This window comes from Neofelis nebulosa, chromosome 16 (genome assembly GCF_028018385.1).
Source record: "Neofelis nebulosa isolate mNeoNeb1 chromosome 16, mNeoNeb1.pri, whole genome shotgun sequence".
Lineage (NCBI taxonomy): Eukaryota > Metazoa > Chordata > Mammalia > Carnivora > Felidae > Neofelis > Neofelis nebulosa.
In genome coordinates, this window is record NC_080797.1 from 41,845,636 (window position 1) to 41,869,152 (window position 23,517).

The window sequence follows — 23,517 nt, forward strand, 5'->3', positions numbered from 1 at the left end:
CATTGGAATTCTGTCATTCAGAGTAGGAAGACTTCCCTAAATGTCCCAAGCATTCAGTTAAAATTTTATAAAATTTGCAAATAAAGAGTCGGTTAAGTGTCTGACTCTTGTCAGTCAGTTAAGTGTCTGACTCTTGATTTCAGCTCAGGTCATGATCTCATGGTTTATGAGTTCGAGCCCTGCATCTGGCTCTGCACTGTCAGAATCTCCTCCCTTTTCTCTGTTCCTCTTCCACTTGTGGTCTCTCTCTCTCTCTCAAAATAAATTAATAAACCTAAAAAAAATAAAGAGTATGGATACATTAGCCTTAAAGGATCCTTAGATTCATCTTAATGAAGCCCCAAATAGCCTGGAGAGCATAAAGCTGATTCTCCACTAATTTAACTATTTTCTAGCAAAAAAAAAGTCAGTTTTATTTAAAGACAATAATATTTAAACTCTAAACATGAGTCAAACATACCATACAGCATATAATAAAAAATTTACTAGAAGACAAAGCAGGGAAACATAACACATAACTAGGAAGGAACATCAATATGAACAGACTCAGATATGACAATGATGTTGTAATTAGCAGGTAAAGATTTTAAAACTAGCTATTACAAATAGATTCAACTTTTTTAAAAAAACTGAGAATCTCAGCAAAGAGAAACTAAAAAAAGACCAGAAATTCTACAAGAGAAAATTACAATAGCTAAAATGAAAAAAAAAAAAATTAGATGACCTAACAGTAGATGGACAATGCAAAAGAAAATATTAGTGAACTTGAAGACAGAATGAAAGAATCTATATTAATTAAAGCTCAAAAAGAAAATAAGCTTGAAAAAAGGAACAGAGCCTTAGTGAATTGTGGGACAACATCAAGCAGTCTAACGTGTAGTTGAAGTGCCAGAAGGAGAAGAGAGAATCAGGCAAACATATTTGAAGAATTAATGATTAAACATGTCCAAATTTGATGAAAAATTTCAAATCACAAATGCAATGAGAACAAACCCCAAGTTACATAAACACAAAGAAAATCAGCCATAGACACATACATCATAGTCAAACTATTGAAAACCAATTTTACTATCTTACTGAAAATAAAAAGAAAATAGTAAAAGCAGTAATAAAAGGCACATTACATACGAGGAAAAAATGATAGGAATTATCACTGACTTCTTACCAGAAATAATGCAAGCAAAAAGACATAAAAAACTGAAAAAGCTGCCAATATTAATTTTTATATTCAAAAAAATGTCTTTCAGATATGAGGGGAAAATAAAGACATTTCCATAAAAACTAAAGTGAAAAGAACTGTTAAGATTTTTGTTTAAAAACTTGGAACACAGATCTAGTTGAAAGAATAAAGAGCACAACAAACGGTAAAATATGTCAGCAAACAGAACATCTTTCTTGTTTCTTGGAGAATTTATGGTTTTGAAGGTAAGTTACAATAAGTTAAACACACATATTATGATGCTCAGCTCAACAACTAAATAACACAAAGAGACATGACAGAAATGTCAACATAGGAGATGAAATAGAGGTGCCTGGGTGGCTCAGTTCGTTGAGCGTCCAACTCTTGATTTCAGCTCAGGTCATGATCTCAGGATTGTGAGATCGAGCCCCACATAGGGCTCCAAGCTGGGTATGGAGCCTGCTTGAGATTCTCCTTCTCTCTCCCTCTTCCTTGGTCCCTCCCCACTCATGCTCTTACTCTCTCTCTCTAAAAAAAAAAGAAAGGAAAAGAGGAAATGAAATACAATACTGAAGATTACTCATTTAATCATAAAGAAGGTAGGAAAGGTAGAAATGAAGTAAAAGAGCAAACAACAAACGTAGAAAACAAACATGAAATAACAAATAGAAAATATATGGGGTGCTTGGGTGGCTCAGTTGGTTAAGAGTCCAACTACAGCTCAGGTCATGATCTCACAGTTCATGGGTTTGAGCCCCAGGTTGGGCTCTGGAGCCTGCTTCAGATTCTGGGTCTCCCTCTCTCTCTGCTGCTGCCCCACTTGTGTTCTCTCTGTATCTCAAAAATGAACAAATAAACATTAAAAAAAAAAGAAAATATGGGGCACCTGGGTGGCTTACTTGACTAAGCGTCTTACTCTTGAATTCAGCTCAAGTCACGGTCTCGCAGTTCGTGATTTCAAGCCCCACGTCAGGCTCCACACTGACAGTGCAGAAAGTGTGATCAACCCTGTGGCCATTAACAAAATTTAATTTTAATTAAAAATTTTCCACTCAGGCATTAAAATCTTCACTGATGAATACATAAAATCTTTAAGAAATATTTGTGGGGCGCCTGGGTAGCTCAGTTGGTTAAGCGACCGACTTCGGCTCAGGTCATGATCTCGTGGTTCATGAGTTAGAGTCCCGCATTGGGCTCTGTGCTGACAGCTCGGAGCCCAGAGACTGCTTCTGTTTCTGTGTCTCCCTCTCTCTCTGCCCCTTCCCCATTCACACTCTGTCTCTCGCTGCCTTTCAAAAATGAATAAATGTTAAAAAAATTTTTTAAAAAGAAATATTTGATATCAATTTTATATGTACTTTTTCAGAAAACAGCTGAGATGGAATGGCTTTCCAGTGAAGTTTATGAGGCTAGCATATGGTTGATAACAAATCTATACAAGGGCATTAAAAGAAAAAAAATGCAGACTTATACCTCTCATGAACCTAGATACAAAAAGCCTTACGAAAGTATTAGTAAACAAAACCCAGTAATAATTTTTTAAAAGATTGTACATAATGACTAGTGATGGAATTCAAGGTTGGTTAAATACACAAAAGGCAATGAAAATAATTACCACATTAAAAGATTATAATAGAAATTGCATATGATCATTTCAATTGCCACAAAAAAAACATTTTTAGATAAAATTCAACACTCTATCATTGAAAAATTCTCAGCAAACAATGACCAGAAGGATATGTCTTCAACTTAATAAAATACATCTGCTAGAACACCTATAGCTGATATCACATCTAATTATAAAATATGAAACCCTCCCTTAAGATTTGAAAAGGAAGTCCATTTGTAGCACTTTTATTTAAATATTTTACCAAAGAGGGGCACCCTGGTGGCTCATTTTTAAGCATAGGACTCTTGGTTTCAGCTCAAGTCATGATCTCATGGTTTGAGGGTTTGAGCCCCATGTCGGGCTCTGCACTGGCAGCACAGAGCCTGCTTGGGATTCTCTCTGTCTCCCTCTCTCTGCCCCTCTCCTGCTCACACTGTCTCTGTCTCTCTCAAAATAAATAAAATTAAAAGAAAAAAAAACTTTATAAATATTTTACTGAAGATACAAAAGTAGCACTTACAATAATCATACAAATCATAAAATATTTAGGGGAAAATTTAAGGAAAGCTGTGCAAGAGCTCTATGCTGACACTTAAAACATTACTCTAATAAACAGAAGAAGAGCTCAGTAAATGGCAAGATGTATCACGCTCTGGGATTAGAAGGCTCAATGTTATGAAAAAAGTCTTTTCTTTCCAAATAGGTCTGAAGATTCAATGCATTTCTACTTAAAGTCCAGTGAGCTTGTATTATTAATAGAAACAAGTTGATTCTCAAATTTATACAGAAAAGCAACGAATCTAGAATAACCAGAACAATCCTGAGAAAGAACAAAGTTGGAGAATTTCAAAACCTAGCATAAAGCTACAATAATCAAAATCATGAGGTATTGAAATAAATATAAACAAATAGATCAATGGAACAGAATTGAGATTCCAGAAACAGAACCACACTTATATGTAGACTTGCTTTTTCTTTTTTTTCTTTTCTTTTCTTTCTTTCTTTCTTTCTTTCTTTCTTTCTTTCTTTCTTTCTTTCTTTCTTTCTTTCTTTTTTGTCAAAGTCACCAAAGCAATGCAGAAAGAAAAAAAAAGGAAAGGAAACAAACAAACAAAAAACCTATTTTCAACAAATGGTCCTGCTATAACTATATATTCATACAGGGGGAAATATCTCAACTTCTATCTCATATCATAAATAAAAATTGATTTTAGGCAATCATAGACTAGCTAAAATGATAAAAATCAGAGTACAAAATGTAGCAAAATTTCTTTTTGAACATACAGTAAGCAAAGATTTCTTAAATAGTATACAAAAAGGACTAATCATTAGGGAAAAAATTTAATCAAAATAAAAAGTCTTCTGCTCATAAAAAAGACCTTGTTGAGGAGTGCCTGGGTGGCTCAGTAGGTTAAGTGTCTGACTTCGGCTCAAGTCATAATCTCATGGTTTATGAGTTCGAGCCCTGCATTGGGCTCTTTGCTGTCAGTGTGGAGCCCGCTTTGGATCCTCTGTCCCCCTCTCACTCTGCCCTTCCCCTGCTAATGCTCTCTCTCTCTCTCTCTCTCAGAAATAAATAAACATTAAAAAAAAATTTTAAAGATCTTGTTGAGAAAATGAATAGGCAAGTAATAGATTGGGAAAATATTTGCAAAATATACATCTCAACCAAAGGACTTTTTATCTGACAAATTAAAAAGTGAATTTATCAATATCATGGATAAAACCAATATAAAAAGAGCAACTGGATTCCATATAATGGCAATAAATGTTTGAAAAAGTAAAAATAAAAAATACCATTGACAATATCGTCCCAAGTATAAACTATTTAGAGTTGAATTCAATGTAATGTTTAGGAATTCAATCAGGAATTCAAGATTGGTTAAATACACAAAATTCCACTAATGTAGCTCCATTAATCTCTCTAGAGTAGGTAAATAACCCAATAGTACAAACAACCCAACTTAAAAACATAAGGGAAAGACTTGAACAATCACTTCACAAGGGCTATGTACAAATGGACAATACACAGGTCAAAGTGTTCAACATCAATTGTAATCAAGGAAATACAATTAAAAGAGTGGTTTACCACTACCCACCCAATAGAATCAATATAATTAAAAACCTTGGCGACACCAAATGCTGGTGAGAAGGTGGAGCAACTCTAATACCCACACCCTGTTGGTGTAAGTATAAAATGGTACAATCGCTTTGTAAGAAGTGCTGATAGCTTCTTAAAAGGTTAATCGCATACCCATCACATGACTTAGCCTTTTCATTCTTAGAAGAATGGACTAGACTTTGTTCTTTCTCAGAAGAATGGAAACACATGTTCACAGAAAGACTGGTACATAAATGTTCACAGCAATCTTATTCATCATAGCTCCAAATTGGAAATACCCCAAATGACCATCAACAGGAGAAACAATACACTGTGACCCAGTTATACAAGGAAATATTGTCCAAGTATAAAAGGCAAAGAGCTATTTGTAACATGCTACAATATGAAGAAATCTCAAAAACATGATGTTGAGAAAAAAGTCAAACAGAAAAGAGTACATTACTAAATGACTCTACTATATGAAATTCTAGAAGAGGCAAAATTAAACTACGATGAAAGAAATGAGAACACGAGTTCTTTTTGGTGGGGGTGGAATATGATTGATGGGGAAGGTACGCAAAGAAACTTCAGAGTGACAAAAATGGTTTATGATGGGGGTGGGTTATATATGTGTTCACACTTGTCAAAACTCACTGAACTTTATTTAGAGTTAAGGTATATACATTTTACTGTACATAGATTATATCTCAAGATTTTAAAAGGTTACACATGGGATTAGTAATGCAAGCTGATATTTACTTCTGCCTGCCCGGGACAGCATTTACTTCCTTTTTCTTTTTTCTTTTCTTTCTGTTGCTGAGATGTATAAATGATAATGAAAGTAGCAGATTTTGTCAATACTGAAATTGGTCTGACCGCTGGGGATATATCTTTTAAGATGAAAGAATTCATTTAAACATAAGAAGAAATGGGCTGGATTCAGAAAAATGAACTGAATTTATGTATTGTCTCTTTTCCCTAACACATTCTACAGGTAAGCAGGACATAATATGTAAAGGTATTAAAAATTTAAGCATGCTTGGAAAATTGCCATTCAACCTTACAAGCAACTAAACAAGTATCAGAGGTAAAGCTCGATTCTCAATCATTAATTTTAATTTATAATTCACTGTCAGGCCACAAAAAATTCCTTTGAACATTTTCTCTCTCTTACCTCCAACACTAGAACTACGGTGGCTAGGTATACATCAAGGAAAAAATGATGCAGAAATAATACAGGCATTGTGTCTTTCCATGATTGTTTATCCTGGTATTTAACATCTGCCAGCACATCCCTTGTGCACAGACCTCCCCTGAGGATCTAACTGAGGTGGTCTTGGAGGTAGGTAAGTAGGAAAGATTCTAATCACTATCACCAACAACAATGTGCTCAGTGTCTTGATTGACTGAAATTGTGCTATTTCACACACAATATGCATTGTATTCAGTCTATGCATGTATTCAGCTATATTTTGTCAAATGTTATAGCGCATTTTGCATCTGTAAGTTAAAGGTATCCAGGGAAAGAAATGTAATGCCTGATTCATTCCAACTTTCAAAGATAAAGCATTAAGAAGAGAAAATACTTACAAGAGATTCCAGGTCCATATTCAACCTTTGCTTGGACTGATTTATAACTGTGAGGGCTGTTCCAAGCCATGCATGGTACTAAACACTCTCCAGGGTCTTTTATCTCTTTTCCTCTGGACTGTTCTTTCCCCTTTTCTCTACTGGTTAAAGTCCTACTCTCCACTCAGGGCTGTGAAAATACCACAACACCTCCCCAATATATTACCTCACCAACTTTAGGTGTTTTAAATATATTTGCTCACGTCTCTGTCTTTTCTAGAAGATAGGGAACTCATTGAGGGAAGCACTTTGTAACATTAATCTTTGTGTCCTTGTTGTCTGGCTCACAATAGGTGCTAAATAACTTTGATAAGGACCAAATCAACTACATGAAGCAGAGATTTTGGAACACTGCCGCCCATATCATCTCATTTAGGTGTCAACTTCATGAAGGTATTTTAGCTCAAAATATTCAGTTGTTTTGGATTTTTTTTTCACTTTTTTTTTATTCCAGTAATACTGCTTTTTATCTCCAGCCTAATCTGGTTTCACATCTTTGAGTCGGCTTTCAATTTTGCTATAGGAAGTGATATATTTTTTCTATTTTCTTGATTCCAAACTCTTTCGTGTTTTATATCTGGTCACCCTTAATAGAGTCTGTCATTTATCCAGCATGAAACTAACTCTGTCCAGATTACTCATCGTCTAATGTTCCCTGCCAGCTTTCTGGGTGTCAGGAAACCTGAACACTTTTCAAGCTATATTCCTATCTAAGACATTCATAACATAGAGTGCTTTCTGCCATCATGAATAACTTTCTCTCCTAGAAACAAATTGGGGATAATGTACACAATCTCTCTCACATCAGGCTTTCTGGTTTGTTAGACTGATTCCTTCCACTATACTGTGCAATATCAAAAGTACCATAGAAATCTCAATAAATTATCTGCACCTAGAATGCCTCTTCTCTGTCCCTTGAATCTGCAATAATACACTCTTCTTAAATAACTCTGAAAATGGATGGCAGGCCTTATTTATTTTCATGGGTCCTAGCTCCTCATTTTTTTGCCAGATGACTGCATATGTATTTCACCTCTTATTTGTTTATTTTATTGATTTAAAACATTATGCAAAGACAAAATAAGAGGCTGCCTATGGCTATACATCAGACATGAAAAGAACACTGTAATTAGATAGAATTTCACCAAAGCCACAGCAACAAGAAGGTCTAGTTACTCAAAAATGGAACCAGAAGTCAATGACTATTGGTTATTCATTCACACCTTTATAACTGAAGATATATAGATAGATATAGATAGATAGATATACACACACGCACACATACACATACACAGTTGATACTTGAACACCGGTTTGAACTGCATTGTTCCACTTACACATGGACTTTCTGTTTAGATACATACACTACAGTGCTGTATTTTCTCTTCCTTATCATTTTCTTAATAACATTTCCTTTTCTCTAGCTTACTTTATTGTAAGAATTCAGTATATATTAAATATCACATACAAAATATGAATTAATTGGCTATTTCTTTTATTGGTAAAGCTCTGGTCAGCAGTAGGCTATTAGTAGTTAAGTTTGGGGAGAGTTAAAACTTATGCACAGATCTGGGGAGGATTTGCATTCCTAACCCAACCTCCATGTTGTTCAAGGGTCTACTATATAAACATATACACACACATATATACATAAATATGGGTGTGTATATATATATATATATATATATATATATGCTATATATATATATATATAGTATATATATTTTAAATTTTTATATATTTTGTTATATATTTATACACATATATTTTAAGCTATGCCACAAATCAAGAACATTTAGCAGTACATTCACTGTCTGGGTGGCTCATTTTTCTATAAGGTCAAAAGAATGTTTTGTAGGACAATTTTCAGGGGCACATGTGCTGCCATGTCCTCCTGGATTACTGGGCACTGTCATTATTTTAGGAGCTTTGTGGCTGGAATATGGTGAACAATAGATTAAGAAAAGGAGGATTATGTGTAGGTGAAGCAAAATATCACCCACAGAAGAAAGAAATTGGACTGATGGGTGAGGGTGAAGACAAAATCAATTACATCACATGCAGAAACAGCCCATTGTGCGTATAGAGTCTAGAGCTCAGAGAGGGAGGAGAAGTTTTCCACGTAACAGGGTGCTTTGGCAGGAGAGCCGTGACTTTTATTCTTAGCAAACATTCCTAACCTCAAGTCTCTACAAGAGCGTGGACTATGATTAGTATGACAATCATAGCTATCTCCTTTCAACTAGCTTTCCCCAAATTATTCTATTCTAGTACTTCTCAACCTTCAATGGCTTCTGGATCCTTTCAATGACTAACTTAATGGAAGCACTGCATGCTTTCACCAAAAAACATACATCCACCCACCTATGACAGTGTATACAATTTCAGGGACTGACAGAATGGACAAGAACACACAAAGCAAAATGCAAACAAAAAGAAAGTCAATGTCACAATACAAAAAGCAAACCAGGTTGGATTTAAGGGAAAAAGCATTGTGCTGAAAGAGGAGATAATTTTGTAGGTAAAGTCAGAATTGGAACCATGGCTGTTTTGAACTTTTACGTACTCGATAACAGTGCACTGAAATACCTAAAGTAAAATGACAGAGAATACAAGGAAGTTTTAGGGCAAAAGTTAGGGAAACAATGTAATAAGAATTTCATATTTCTTTCTCAGTTTTTGATAAGAAAACAAAACAAAGGGAGAAAATGAAGCATGCAAATAACCATTTTAAAAAATTATCTAATATGTGTATGTGGTTGTGTGTATGTATAATTCTACACTCGGCAAGTACCTTCTATTTTAGTAGCCATGGAAGATTTGCAGAAATTTATCATAGGTTTTAGACCACAAATACCTTATATATATTTTTTCTTTTTGGGGGATGTGTGTGGAAGGGGCAGAAGGAAAGGGAGGGAGAGAACCTTAACCAGGCTCCATGCTCAGCAAGGAGCCTGATGTAGGGCTCAATCCCATGACCATGAGATCATGACCTGAGTCAAAATCAAGAGTCAGACACTTAACTGAGCTACCCAGAGCCCCAAATAGATTTTTAAATGTAGAACTGGTTAAAACAGAAATGACAACAAGCTGTTCAGAATTAAATCTCTCTATCAATTCTTATGTCAAAAAGCAAATTAAACTCATTGAAGATTATCTGTAAAATGACTGAAATACTACGTATTTGACCTATGAAGTATATTTTAAGGTTCACTTAGAGAAAGTCTAGAAAATCCAATGAATAAATCATAATCTAAGAAGATACAAAAAGAACAAAAAATAGACATGAAAAGATTTTTTGAAAAATCTATTCAACAAACGTTTATTGAGAATCTACTGTGTGCCAGATAAAGGCATAAAATGAGAAAATAGAAGACAGAGAAACTACAGATTTGAGGACTAAATCTGAGAATTTGTTCTATGGGAACAAAGAAACAGCAACAATAAAAATACAAAAATAGATTATTCACCAAGCTAATTAAGAAAGGGAAAGAGTAAAGCACAAATACAAAAAAAAAATGTAGATTCGGAAGGAAAACAAAGCTGGAGGGAATTTGTTGCCAGCAGATCTGCCTTGCAAACAATATTAAAAGAAGTTCCTTAGAAAAAGGAAACGATATAGATCAGAAACTCAGAACTACATAAAGAAAGGAAGAGCATCAGAAAGGAATAGATGAAGGTAAAACAAAATCTTTCATTTTTCTTATTCTTAATCATGTTACCAAATAACATTTGTTCAAAATAATGTGTATATTACTTGAAAGTAGACTTGGACTAATTAGAAACATAATTGGTGAACTTTAGGGCTAACACACACACACACACACACACACTCACAAGAAAGTCTAGGTAAGAGACAGAAATCAAGAATCAGGAGTTGGGTCTTAGACACATTAACTCTGAGAAACATTTTATTTATTTTTTTTTCAACGTTTTTAAAATTTATTTTTGGGACAGAGAGAGACAGAGCATGAACGGGGGAGGGGCAGAGAGAGAGGGAGACACAGAATCGGAAACAGGCTCCAGGCTCTGAGCCATCAGCCCAGAGCCTGACGCGGGGCTCGAACTCAGGGACCGCGAGATCGTGACCTGGCTGAAGTCGGACGCTTAACCGACTGTGCCACCCAGGCGCCCCATCTGAGAAACATTTTAAACAGTCAAGTCCACTGCGGGGGGGTGGGAGGATGAAGACACAGGCGGGGAGAAAATGAAAAGTAGCAACTGGTGAGCTAGGAAAAATCCAAGATAGGATGGTTTCCAGAGGACCAGTGAAGGAAGAGTCTCATAAAAGAAGATAAAAGTGTGTTTAAGATGCATAAAAATGTTGAGCAAATATAAAACAGAATGTTAGCAGTGGTTGCTTTGATGCAGTGGGTTTGTGGGCGATTTTATTTTGGTTTTTCTGTTTCTGTCTTCAACAACTGTTCTGCAATAGGATAGCAACACCATAGTAATAAGAAATGAGACCATGAAAGTCATGTTAAAAAATATCAGGCCCCTTACTCTTACTCAAGAGTATACATTCTTTACGTCTACCTTTCCAGGAAAGTCAGTTCCTAGGTAAAATACTTACGGTGATGCACATGTTATAGGGAACCCTGTTGATAACATGCTCTGGGGGAGTATCATCCAATGGAAATACAATGGGGGCTGCATATATCATTTAAAACTTCTTATTGGGCATAACTGCAAAGCATTAAAAGGGGAAGATGAAATCAGTTTTAATAACATTTTTATTTAACCCAGGATGTCCAAAGTATTACCATTCCAACACCTAATCAATAAAAATATAAATGAGCTATCTCATCTTTTTCTCTGAAGTCTCTGAAGTTTGGTATCTTTCACAATTGTACCACATCTCAACTCACACTCATTTCAAGGGCTCAGTGGCCACATGTAGCTAGTTACTACCATAATGGATAGTGAAATTCTAGATCCTTGCTATTCAAAGTATGGTCTAGAGGCCAGCAGCATTGGCATCCCTGAGGAACTTGTAAGAAATGCCCCTCAGTCCCCACCCTGCACCTATCTGTTTCTAACAAATTGTCATATGATGTTGACCTACAGACCACACGCTGAGTAGCAAGACTTTATATTTCCAACTCAATCTTCCTCTGGAATATCTGCAGTGGTTCCCTAACCTATTTCCTGTCACTATTCTTTCTCTCTTCATCTCCATCATTTCTCCAAACAGCATTTATTATGTGTTGGTTACCTTGTGCTAATACTTTAGAAGTCCTATCATGCTCATTTTACAGAGGAGAAAACAGAGGCACTGAAAATTATGTATTGTCTATGTAATGTATATACACATTACATTATGTAATGTGCCCAAGATCACCCAACCCAGGACTTACTTTGGCTAAGTGCCCAAGGCCACCTAGTAATCAGTAGGGCTGGGATTTGAAACCAGTCTGCTCCAAAGTCCTATGTCTTTTAAAAAAATTTTTTTTCAACATTTTTTATTTATTTTTGGGACAGAGAAAGACAGAGCATGAACGGGGGAGGGGCAGAGAGAGAGGGAGACACAGAATCGGAAACAGGCTCCAGGCTCCGAGCCATCAGCCCAGAGCCTGACGCGGGGCTCGAACTCACGGACCGCGAGTTCGTGACCTGGCTGAAGTCGGACGCTTAACCGACTGCGCCACCCAGGTGCCCCCAAAGTCCTATGTCTTAATCAGCAATTATATGTTCACATATCTGTCTCTTCTACCTGAGATACATCCAGCTCTTCAAGGACGTATACCATATCTTACACATCTTTGCTTCATAACACCTGTATAATACACTAAATGTTTTTGGAAGGAAGGGAAGGAGAACTCCTGTATGTTCTCCCACTAGGACTGTCCTCCAGGACCAAATGCCCTGTAGTGTCTGCCATGCATGCTTCCATTACTGATGATCCCTATCTTACGGAAGCTAGTAGATACAGTATAACTGTGGTAGGCTATTGTCCAAGCACCAGTTCTCTCTATTATTTCCCATTAATATTAAGCAAAGTGACTAATGCCACTTGGGGAAGTTGAGAAGGCTTTGAAATTGGAAGTAACAAATGGGGTTTCATATTTGAAAGTTATGGATAATATCCAAACACAATTTTTGCTTACAAAATTGTTTCTTCCTAAATATTTAGAAGATACATTTTGTCTCACTGGTAATCTAACTGGTCTGAATTCTATGAGTGGAAGTTGTGAAAACTAATGAAATGACCATAAAGTAAGTAAGAGATTTAAGGGAGAAAGTAAGTTGAATGATTCTAAATCCAAACACTATCTTCTTGATATCCAGGTGATGACTTTTTTTAACGTGTTTTTTTTTTTTTTTTTTTTTTTTTTTTTTTGAGAGAGAGAGAGAGAGAGGGAGACACAAAATCTGAAGCAGGGTCCAGGGTCTGAGCTGTCAGAACAGAGCCTGACGTGGGGGTTGAACCCACAAACCATGAGATCATGACCTGAACCGAAGTCGGACGCTTAACTGACTGAGCCACCCAGGCGACCCTCCAGTTGCTAAGTTTCATTGTACACCCAGTACTGACCTTTTCAGATTCTCTTGCTTTTTGTTCTAACTGAATCAGTCCAGTTCCGTTTATATTTTCTCAGTTACCATCCTGCCCTTTGGAAAGGGACCAGTTCTTCTTCCTTTTGCACTTTTAACTCCCTGTTTCTCATCTTACCACACTGAAGTGGCTGAAATGCTCTCCAGGACATGGAGTTGTGGGTGGGGAAGCACCTTGTGCCCTTTTGCTAGAAGCTCACGCTGGCTGCCAACATCCAGCTGCTTTTCCAAGAAGATGCTGCCAAGTCAGGAGAACCACCTGCCTCACAGATGGTCCCGGTATCTGCTCCAACAATGGCAGACCCCAGAAAGGGAGAGAAGAGTCTGTTCCTTTCTGAGCAGGTGTAGAGACGGCTATCGTGTGATATACCTTCTACCACTCAAAAGCTGTGTGCTCTTGGGCACGTTACCCAGACTCTTTGCACCTTACTTTTCTTAAATGTGCAAACTTGGATGACAAGTTTACTATGAACCTCATGTTTCACTTATTATAATGTGGCATTAACTGCCTAGAGTTTCTAATACAATAGCTGAAAATAAAAGATACAAAAACATACAAGCCAGAGCCTGGCACCCGGTGAATAAGATCACATTATCATTCTGCTGTGATCCTTTCTTACTTAACTATGGAGTTTTGAGGCTTTGGTAGTGTCAGTATTTTAGACCTCTCAATGGCCAACCACACACTTCCATGCCACCCCCATCCAAGATGCATTTACCCTTCAGATGCATTCTGTGCTAAATAGTATTCGTATGCAAACACTCTACTTACTTACTCATCAGCACTATATTGTGAACAGATAGGGTCTGGGTCATATCACTTTCCTTCTCAGGTATCTAATACAATGCCAGGAACAAACAGGTGCTTGATAAAGGCTTTTTTATTGATAACAGGCACCCCCAATGTCTTTGGAAAACTATCCATGAACCCCACAGTTTGGTCACTACTCCAGCTCTACCCTCTGGTCCTACCCCGGGATCCTCCATCACAGACCTTCCCTCACTTGTTTGCGAAGTGGATGTTATTATTACAAAACATTTCAAACACACAGGGAAGGAAAACCTCCATGCCTCTACCACTCAGATTTCATTAACGTTGACCTTTTGTCATATTATTCAAGTTCTGGTTTGTAGAGATCTGTAAATGCTTCAGATACAGTCACAAACTTTTCAACCCTGTTCTCTTCCTCCTCCCTCTGAGGCAACTGCTGTCTTGTTATGTCTGTAAGTTTCATTTTTACTTCCTGTAAAAATGGAGTTACAATATCTGTCTTACAGGCTTATGAGGATTAAGTAAAATAAAACATATAATGTGGCCGATAATGAGCTAACTGCTCAATAGTTGGATCTATCAGCACCATCACCATCATTGCCCTCCCCATCATTATTGTCACCATTACTTTTCTCTGCATGTTTATCTGTCTCTTCCAGTAGAGTTATGCTTTTTTTTTTTTTTTTTTTTTTTTTTTAGATTTGGAACTGTCTCTCCCCTCTATATACCTACAGCATAGCCCAGTTCCCAATACATAGCCAACACACAAAATTTATAAATTAAACAAGTGTTATAAAGGCTGGACTGACTGCCGTTCATTCTCTAATTTTAGGCATTATCTTAAAACACTTTAGGCACGGTCCTTTACCAAGTGTCTAAATCAGAAAATTGACCATTATATGCAGACCGGAATTCATTCACTCATCTTGAAAACATCCAGAGTAACAATAATCTCTTAGTTCTTTCAAATGGCCCTGGTTACTCATTTGTTTGTATCCCTTATTCTTCTCGAGTCCCTGACTCAGAGGAGAATGGGACAAAATTAAGGTTTCTAAAGTTCAGAAGCTGAACTAAAAGATGGCCAGGTAATGGACAGATGTGCACCCAGTGTCCTGGCATCCTCAATACCCTCTCAAGATAAAAGCAGCCTTTTAGTTTGTTAAAACCCCACTTGCTGTCTCCTATTCAATTACTGAGATTTACAGACAGAAAAAAAAGCAGAACTTGCCATTTTAAATTATTTGCAATAAAATTCGATTTTGTTTACTCGACACTAAACACCAATAGTCAAGGAAGCGGCAGGCAATCTTACTCGTTTTCCCCCATACACTAATTAAACATTTTAGTGCAGGGATCAGCATAATTAAAGAATTAGGAAACAATGAGAAGTGCTTGGGATAATTTGTAATATCAGTGCACTGATGCACTGGGTCCAGATACCAGAATTTGATTGGCAGGACTTTATTAAGTTTTGGCAGCGTTTAGGTAGGCTGGGAGCTCCTTCATGAGGCTCTTGCACATTAATCCAGGCTCCTGTTCTCGTTAATACTGATGAGTGAAGGCAGTTAATTGAATTATGTATGAAGCACTGCTGATTAAATAATATTTCACTCCCCACTATAGAATTAGGTCTGCTGGATTAACATCCACTGTTGTCTCTGACACTGAATGTCATAAGGACCTCTTCTCAAGCATACACTTTGATTCTTTTCCATCTGTTCAACTGATGCAGCATCTCAGTTACCACTGGAACCGACTACCCTTCAGCTTTGACATGAGGTCACTTTGGCAAAAAGAGAGTTATTTATTAGCCTCTGTGTAACCACGAGCAAAAATCCTCCCCCGTGCCTCCAGTATTCAAAGTATATTATTATTTAAATCCACTGTGGAATGTGAAGGAAAATTCTAATAATTTATAATTGTATTCATATTGCATAAGGTAACTGGAAGAGAAAATAACTTAGGGTCTTCCAAATCAGCCTTGAAAATTAAAGTCCTTTTGAGACACAGTTCTGCCTACTTTTTCTGCACCTTTCCTTTCTCGTGTGATCTCAATAGTTGCTGTTGAGAAAACGGAAGCCTCTCCCGGTGAAAGATGCACTTGAGTGTCTTCCCTTTCTCCTGCCCTCCCTCCTTTCCCTCTTTCTTCCGATCCATCTCTTCCTTTACTATGATATTACTAAGTGACAGATGCTGTGATGGGCGCAAGTATGCAGAGATGAACAAACTGTGGTTACTCTCGTAGACAAGTTGGCATCTTATCAGGCAATAATATAGGTATGTAGCAATTTAACAGCATGTGAGAAGTACACACTAGAGATATGAATGGGGCAGAAGAAGGATAACTAATCCTACTGGATTGGTCTAGAGGTATTGGAAGGCTTTTGAAACTGTAAGTAAGAAACAGGGTGAGTCTCCAAAGATGGAGTAGAATTTTCCAGATCCTGACTCCACCAGAAAGAAGAGAAAGAATACAGGGTGAACTAAATGGCATGTAGATGCATCATTCACTGAGGTACCAGAGTAGGGATTAGACTAACAAATAAGGTTTTGTTCACCCCCTAAGAGTTAGATAAAATGTATTGAATTATTTCCTCAGTTCTCCAAAGATTATGGTGTATTATGAGGCCATATTATGTAATGGAAGGAACAGATACCTGGCAAGAAGCCAAATTTGCATGTGACTTTTGTCAAGTCATTTGCATTGTCTGGGCTTTCATTTCTTCCACTGTAATATGCAGAGTTTGGCAAGGACACATCCTACTGAAGGTCTGCAAAAATTCGCCCAATAGTGGAGAATGAGGTTGGTCTATCTCCCTAAGAGGTGGCTCGTAGACTACCTTGGAGAATTCACTATAAAACAGGGTCTGGCTTCTCATTCTGCAAGTCCGGAAACCCTCTTATCAGTGCTGGGCTTGAGTACCTGATTTATGCAGACTAGATTTATAAGAGACTGAGGTATACATATAAAGTTCTTAATCTATAATGAATGTTCTTGTCAGCCTACCTTGAAATTTTCTTCTTACAGGAAAAACTATAGGGAAAGCTATATTTTAATCAAAGCTTACTTAAGCATAAACTCAAAGCAAAGGGAATTGAATGATTTTAATCTTTCATGACATCAGATGCTGAAAGCACCTCTCTGAATGCATCCATCTCCATGGGAGGGTCTGTCCGTCAAGGGGAACTCTTTTCATAGAGGCTGGGACAGGAACTCCTGTTAAAGAGTCAGTGCCAATGTTCAGCTCCTGGCCTTTCTTTTCATCTAAACTTTCATTACTTACCATTCTTTGCCTTTCCTATAAGACTCAGTAAATATGTATTATCTACAACTACTGATGCCTCAATAAAGTCTCCACTACATTATGGGGCATTCATTCTCCTTAAGATGATTGCCTATTTCTACTGTTCCAAGAGTTGATTTGATAGTTCAAGTTGGAGAGCACAATCTTATCTCTCATATAGCTCAGTTCTGAGGTCCCTTGTTATTCCTTACCCACCTACATCCTCCAAGTCTGAAATTCTAAGACATAGAATAACTTATCTTTTCATGGTGTGTACAATATTAGGCCTAACAGAAGATGCTTAAATGGAATTGAATGGCAACCCAGAAATAAACAAATAGGCACAGTCACATTTTTTTAAAAAAAGGAATAAAGCTGATAATATGTCAAGATCATGGCTGATACACAAAGCTAACTTACAAGAGTAAAAACATGTAATGCATTTTACCTCTCAAATCTCAAGTTCATAAAATACTTAATATAAACAAAGCAACCAAGAGAAGAAAATAAAGCTCAACACTCAGCATTTGGATTATTAGAAAAACATCATTCCTTAATTAAAATTGTTAATTGCTTTTATGCTGTGCTTCACTTATTGCAAATAAGTAAAAATATTCAGGAAATAAAATGCCTGAAACACAAATGCTGAATTTTCAACTAAGAATTCTGTTTATGTGCCTCAGCATTGCTTCCAAAAAAAAAAAAAACTTATGCAAATAATTGTTTAACCAAATAATTGAAGTCTGATCATTAGAAGACATTGTTCAACCATTAAAAAAATGTAAAAACCCTCAGCAGGCCAAATTAACATTTTCATCAAAGTTATATCCAAGCCTTACATTCAGTGGCTTTCCCTAACTAAGGGAAATGGGTCTAACAAAAAAAGGATGTAAATGGAGAAAAGTATAGCTGAGGTTAATTCCAAAGTTTCTGTAATACCTAAGAAAGTTATGTGTTCTTTATGCAAAGGTTCTCTGTCTATCCAAGGCTAAGGATGACCCAACTGAGATGGCTGGATTTTCAGAACTCATTTCCTGTGTTATTCTTGCTTTCAAACCTTTCCCATGGCTGCCTTTCAGCAGTCGAGCCAAACTAGGTCAGCCATTGTATCCCCTCACATATTACGTTTCTCCTTCCCTTAGGAGCTGTCACTTTTCTTCTCCTTGAAAGAAATTCACCTGAAGAGTTAAAGCCATTTCTCTCAATCAACTGCCCATCCTTCTCTCTGGAGCCTTCAGAACTCACCATTACACTGTCAAAAGCATGTCAAAAACACAACCATTGAGAGCCAAATAATAATCATAGTTACTATTTACTGAACTGCTCAAATATGCCTTTGCCAGCTGTGCTGGGGATTCAGTGATAAATAAAGCATTTTTGCCCTTCAGGAGCTCCCAGTCCACCAAGAGAGGCAAACAGGTAAGCAGATGTTCCCTGCAGAGAAGGTCTGTGCTAGAAAAGTACAGAAGAGGGAGGATCAGTCCAACGGGAGAAAGGTGACTCTCCCACATCTCCTTTTCATGGTATCATCATCCACCCTTTCCCCGATGCTTCAATGTCACACCCATATCCTCTCTTCTTCTCATCAAATGGGGATTTCTACTTCAGAAGTATCCCTGACATCTCTTCTCACTGCCAGTGAACTGGGCCCCCCACATCTCTTGCCTGAGTGACTCTACAATAACCTCTTTGCCACTCCGGTCTTTCCTCCAAAACTTGTGTATTATTTAATGTTAAGGAGCACGGATTCAAAAATTGCCACTGGGGGAGGTGGGTGGAGGGTGGGCAAAACAGATGAAGAGGAGGGCCAGGCTTCTAGTTATGGAACGAAGAAATCATGGGAATAAAAGGCACCGCATAGGGCATACAGCCAATGGCGTTGTAATAGCGTTGCATGGTGACAGATGGTAGCTGCACTTGTGAGCACAGAGTTGTGGAATCACTATGCTGTACGTCTAAAACTAAGGTAACATTGTGTGTCAGCTACACCTCAGTAATAGTAGTAGGAGCACTCATAATACTGCTAATAGAAACTAGAAAGACCATCGTGGCTAATGTGAAGCCATTATAACATGATGCTAAACAGCTATACATTAGGAGCTGTTCCCAAGAGGCTAGAATTTTTGCTCAGGCAAGAGTCACGGGAACTTTTTAATGCCTTGTGGAAATTAACAAAGAGTTCGCCATTTTTATGGAATCATTGCTTAACTCAAGGAGCTAGCTAAATAATTGAATAAAAATGTGAACAATCCATTTTCCGTTCTTTTATGTTTCATTTTCTTCCTTTTCAGGCTCACTATTTTGTGGAGTTAAAATGAAACTTCAAGAAATTTAAAAAAAAATTGCCATGGGCTCTGACTTGATTAAGATTAAGAAGTTCAATTTCTTCCACACGGCCCATGTAACTTTTCACAATCCGGCTCTCACATACTTCTTCAGCCTCAGAGCCCACGTCGTTCTCCAGGTGACACCAAAATTTTCCTAATTCTCTCCACATGCCATGTTCTTTCCACTATCTATGGCTTTGAGCATGCCCTTTTCTCTGCTTGGCATACCTTTCTTTCTGAGCCCATCTTCGTGGGAAAATTTTTATCTAGCAGATCCATTCCCACTTGGCCTTTTCAGTACCCAGCTTGTGAAGGCTACCAGATGGCCACTCACCCAACAACCTCAGGCCACTCCATATAAAGGCAAAAACTTGACTTTTAAATAACAGCTGAGGACCACATTTCAGCCAAGCACACAACATTCACATGTGGTAAAAATGTCACCAAGAGAGCTGCTATAATGTGCTTAACTATTTTCTACGGATTAAAAGATGTTATTATAACTCTCAAATTATCTACCTTCCTCATAGCCATCCTGGGGTTTCAGAGCATCAAGGTGACAGAGACTGAATTATACTCTAACCTTCCCAACTTCCAACCACTCTGTATTTTGGCTTATCCTTCAAATTTTGGCTCATATTCAGGCTCTTTAAGAAACATTTCTAGATATTCTTCCCAGGTTAGTCCCTGCTATCATCTCTCTTACAGAATCATGACAAAGATTCTTTTCATTTACATCACTTACCCCAATTTATTGTTATATTTTATTGTTTGATTTTCTCTTTTCCTGCACAAATTTGTAAAGTCCATAATGATAGGGAACACTTTTGTTTTATTCATCCATACCTACCCAGCACTAGCCTACTAGGCACAAAGTGAGCCTCAATAAATATGTGTTGAATGACAATTCTTCCACATTGTATTATGCCAGATGGCATGAAAGCAGAAAAAAAAGTAGATGACAGAGTTAGTCTAATTGCTGGAGAAATCAATTATTGATGAAGATCTATACATATCAGGGTAGCTAAGTGATTTCCAATAGTTTTGTGTACATGAAGACCCCAAGGAGGTGCTGAGAGGAAGAAGAGCAAAAGAAGAACTTTGAAATTTGCAGTCAAACTCTCTCAGGACAGAAAATACATCCTGATGTAGAAAAAAGTCAAGTTGCCCAGGTTTCTTCCATGAAACATGTTGATTTTTGGCAAGGAAGAAATCTTGTGAGATGAAACATAATGTGGGAGCAATTAAGTATTATCTGACTCAACCTGGGAGAAACTCTGTCATATTTAAAATAGCATGCTCCAAGAAACTAAAAGAATAGGGCAATATTTTAGGGATCCCCAAACAAAATTGACACCACTGAAGAAATACCTCACCTCATTCCCTGTGAGAGAAGCACTTGGGGTAACAGAAAGGAATCAATATAAGCTATGGTAACAATGTCAGCCTCCAATGGCAACCCCAAGGTCACCTTCCCATTGAGAACCACAGGGACAGAAGAATCTGGGCATTATGACCACCAAATGGCAAATTGAAGAGCGGCATGTTAACAGTAATGTCTGCCAAGGTAAAAGATGGGTCAATCACCCTGGTCACCTAGACTGGTGAAGAAAGACAAAGAAGGCATTGGGAGACTCAGCTGTTTCTTTGGGTCAGGACCCAAGTGAAAGCACACATTCTTTACAGAAGCCATGGCCGGTCATGTTTTTTGTTCACCCATTCTAGACTGGTACATCCTGGGGAACAAGAACTATAAAGACATACCAGGTGAGAGAATGAAGGAACAATAAAAGCAGTGAAATAATTTTGTACTCGAATTACATGTACAGACTGCAGGTGCTACAGATATTTTAGAGACGGTAGAAGGAGCATCTAGAAAAGGATGGGATACAAATATTTGCTCTCCTGCAATCCTTCATGTAGTGAGTCAGCCAAGGATAAATTTAGCTTTACTTTATTTTAAGTACCTGTCCCTGGGAATTCCTTATCCCATAAAATACCAACATAAAATTACAGCACCATCTCATCTTCCTTTGATGTATTTCTCTTCCTTCCCATTTTCTTTTTATCAATTAAAATGTACCACTCACAACTTTGACAGTGTCTCCTTTCATTCTGGGCTCCCCTGGGCCAACTTTTTGCACAGTGCATCAATTTATTTATATTTATTTGTACTGATACATATTTTTTCAATTGGTTTCTATTATGCAACACACCACAGGGAAAGAGCCTAGTATTAAGATCACACTGTGTGGTTTAATTTCACTTCATCGGCAGGACTCTGGTTTTAATCAACTTATTTTGGTCACAGAATAATTCTTGGTAATCACCCAGTGGTGTCAGGTAGGCCATAAGCTGAGAGTAATCAAATGAGTCCCTCCTCCCCATTCTTCTCTCTTCCAAATGGAACAGCACATTTCTTCCACTCCACATAAACTGGAGCTAAAGCCAGATTCTAAATTGGTCTGGTGAAATTGTCACTGACTGTCCATTACCCCTACTAGTAATGGGAATCGGTGGAGTGGATAATCCAAAATAATGGTTGGTTCTAAATCAATCATAGTTGTCTTGAGGAATACAATATATATATTTTTCTCCCTCACAAAAGATTTACCTTTCTTATTAACTATATTTTCTTGGTCCCTAAGGAGATATCAAGGAAAAGAAGCTAGTACTTTTTAGAAGGTCAAGCATTTTGGGGGGTGCTTTATAAACACTATCTCGGGCAGTCACTTTATGAGGAAGGCATTACTATTTCCAGTTTGTAGAGGAGAAAATTCAGGGGCAGAAGAGCATTGTGTGAAAATCTCTGGGCAAAGAATTAGGGAAAACAGAGTTCAAGTTGTGGCTCACCCTACACTTCCTGAAAATGTTGGAAATGCTTCTTGCCCATGTAGCTGGTCAGTATTCAGCAAACTGTTTCTGCTGGACACTGTGTGTGTGGTTAGCACTGTGAAGAAAGGATGCCGGCTTTTCCTGCAGACAGATGAGTCCATCACCAAAGTTGAAGGTTTGGGGGATGTGAGAGAGCAGTGTGTGTTCAGGCTGTCCTAATGAGTTCCAGCCTGTCCATTTTGTCCTTGCTTCCCTCTCTTCACATCCATCTTTCCTTCCTCATGGCTTTCCGTGCGGACTTCCGGCTCCAGAGAAGCAGCAGCCTCACGTGGTCTGCTCACCTAGCCCCACGTGTGTGCAAGGTCCAATCCCTATAAGAATCTCTTACTCTCCAGAGTGTCAGTTAGATCTGCTTTTCTTATCAAACTCTGACCCATGCAATCCTAGGAAATGACTTCCTCTTTTGTATCAGTGAGTTAGTCCCCTGACCAAAAATATGCTAAGGGGATTTTCTTTTTGTTGACAGACAAATCACAAAATAGGGAATTTGCATATGGACAATCACAAGGTAAATGAAAAGATGTTCTTGTGAAGATAAGAGTCACCACTAGGCCCGGGGTCTTGGACTTCATGATGGGAACAATGTTTCAAGGGAGCACTCAAGCCTGGAGCCACCTGCATGAAGAAGTGCATGAGAAGATGAAGGTCGAGAGCAAGATCTGAGGTTGTTGAGCCTCCTTTCATGTAGGTTCAGTGAAGGCAATAAATTCACACTTGTGTAGCACCTCGCTTCTTTCAAGTGCTTTCACGCTACTGCCCACTTGTCAAAATGCCTGCCTTATGGAGATGCTGTGGGAAACACTGATAACAGAAGTGGAGACCTCAGGATGAAGCGAGGCACAAAGCAGTGAATAAGTGGTTATTATTTCTTAAGTTTGTATGTTTATTTGATTTTTACTGGCTCTCCTCAGTGAACCCTCAGGATAATCTTGAAATGCTATTATCACCCACTTTACTTAGTAAGAAAAAAGAGTATATAAGCAAAGTATATAAATGCCTTGATCAAGGTCATATGGCTAGCAAGGGCTTACAAGGACCAACAGCAAGTGATAGAACAGGGGCCAATAACTTGATCCACTGAAACAATGGTGATAAAGCTGATGAATATGGAACATATGTGATTCTATGGCACATCAGACAATGGCTACATATTAGCTTACTTCAT

The 23,517-nt window shown here is 37.7% G+C and overlaps 1 protein-coding gene across 3 annotated transcripts in view; it reads right to left on the reverse strand.

Annotated features, from left to right (window-relative positions):
- Positions 1 to 23,517, reverse strand: part of CA10 (carbonic anhydrase 10) — a 493,759-nt gene that overhangs the window by 323,155 nt on the left and 147,087 nt on the right. The window lies entirely within an intron of this gene.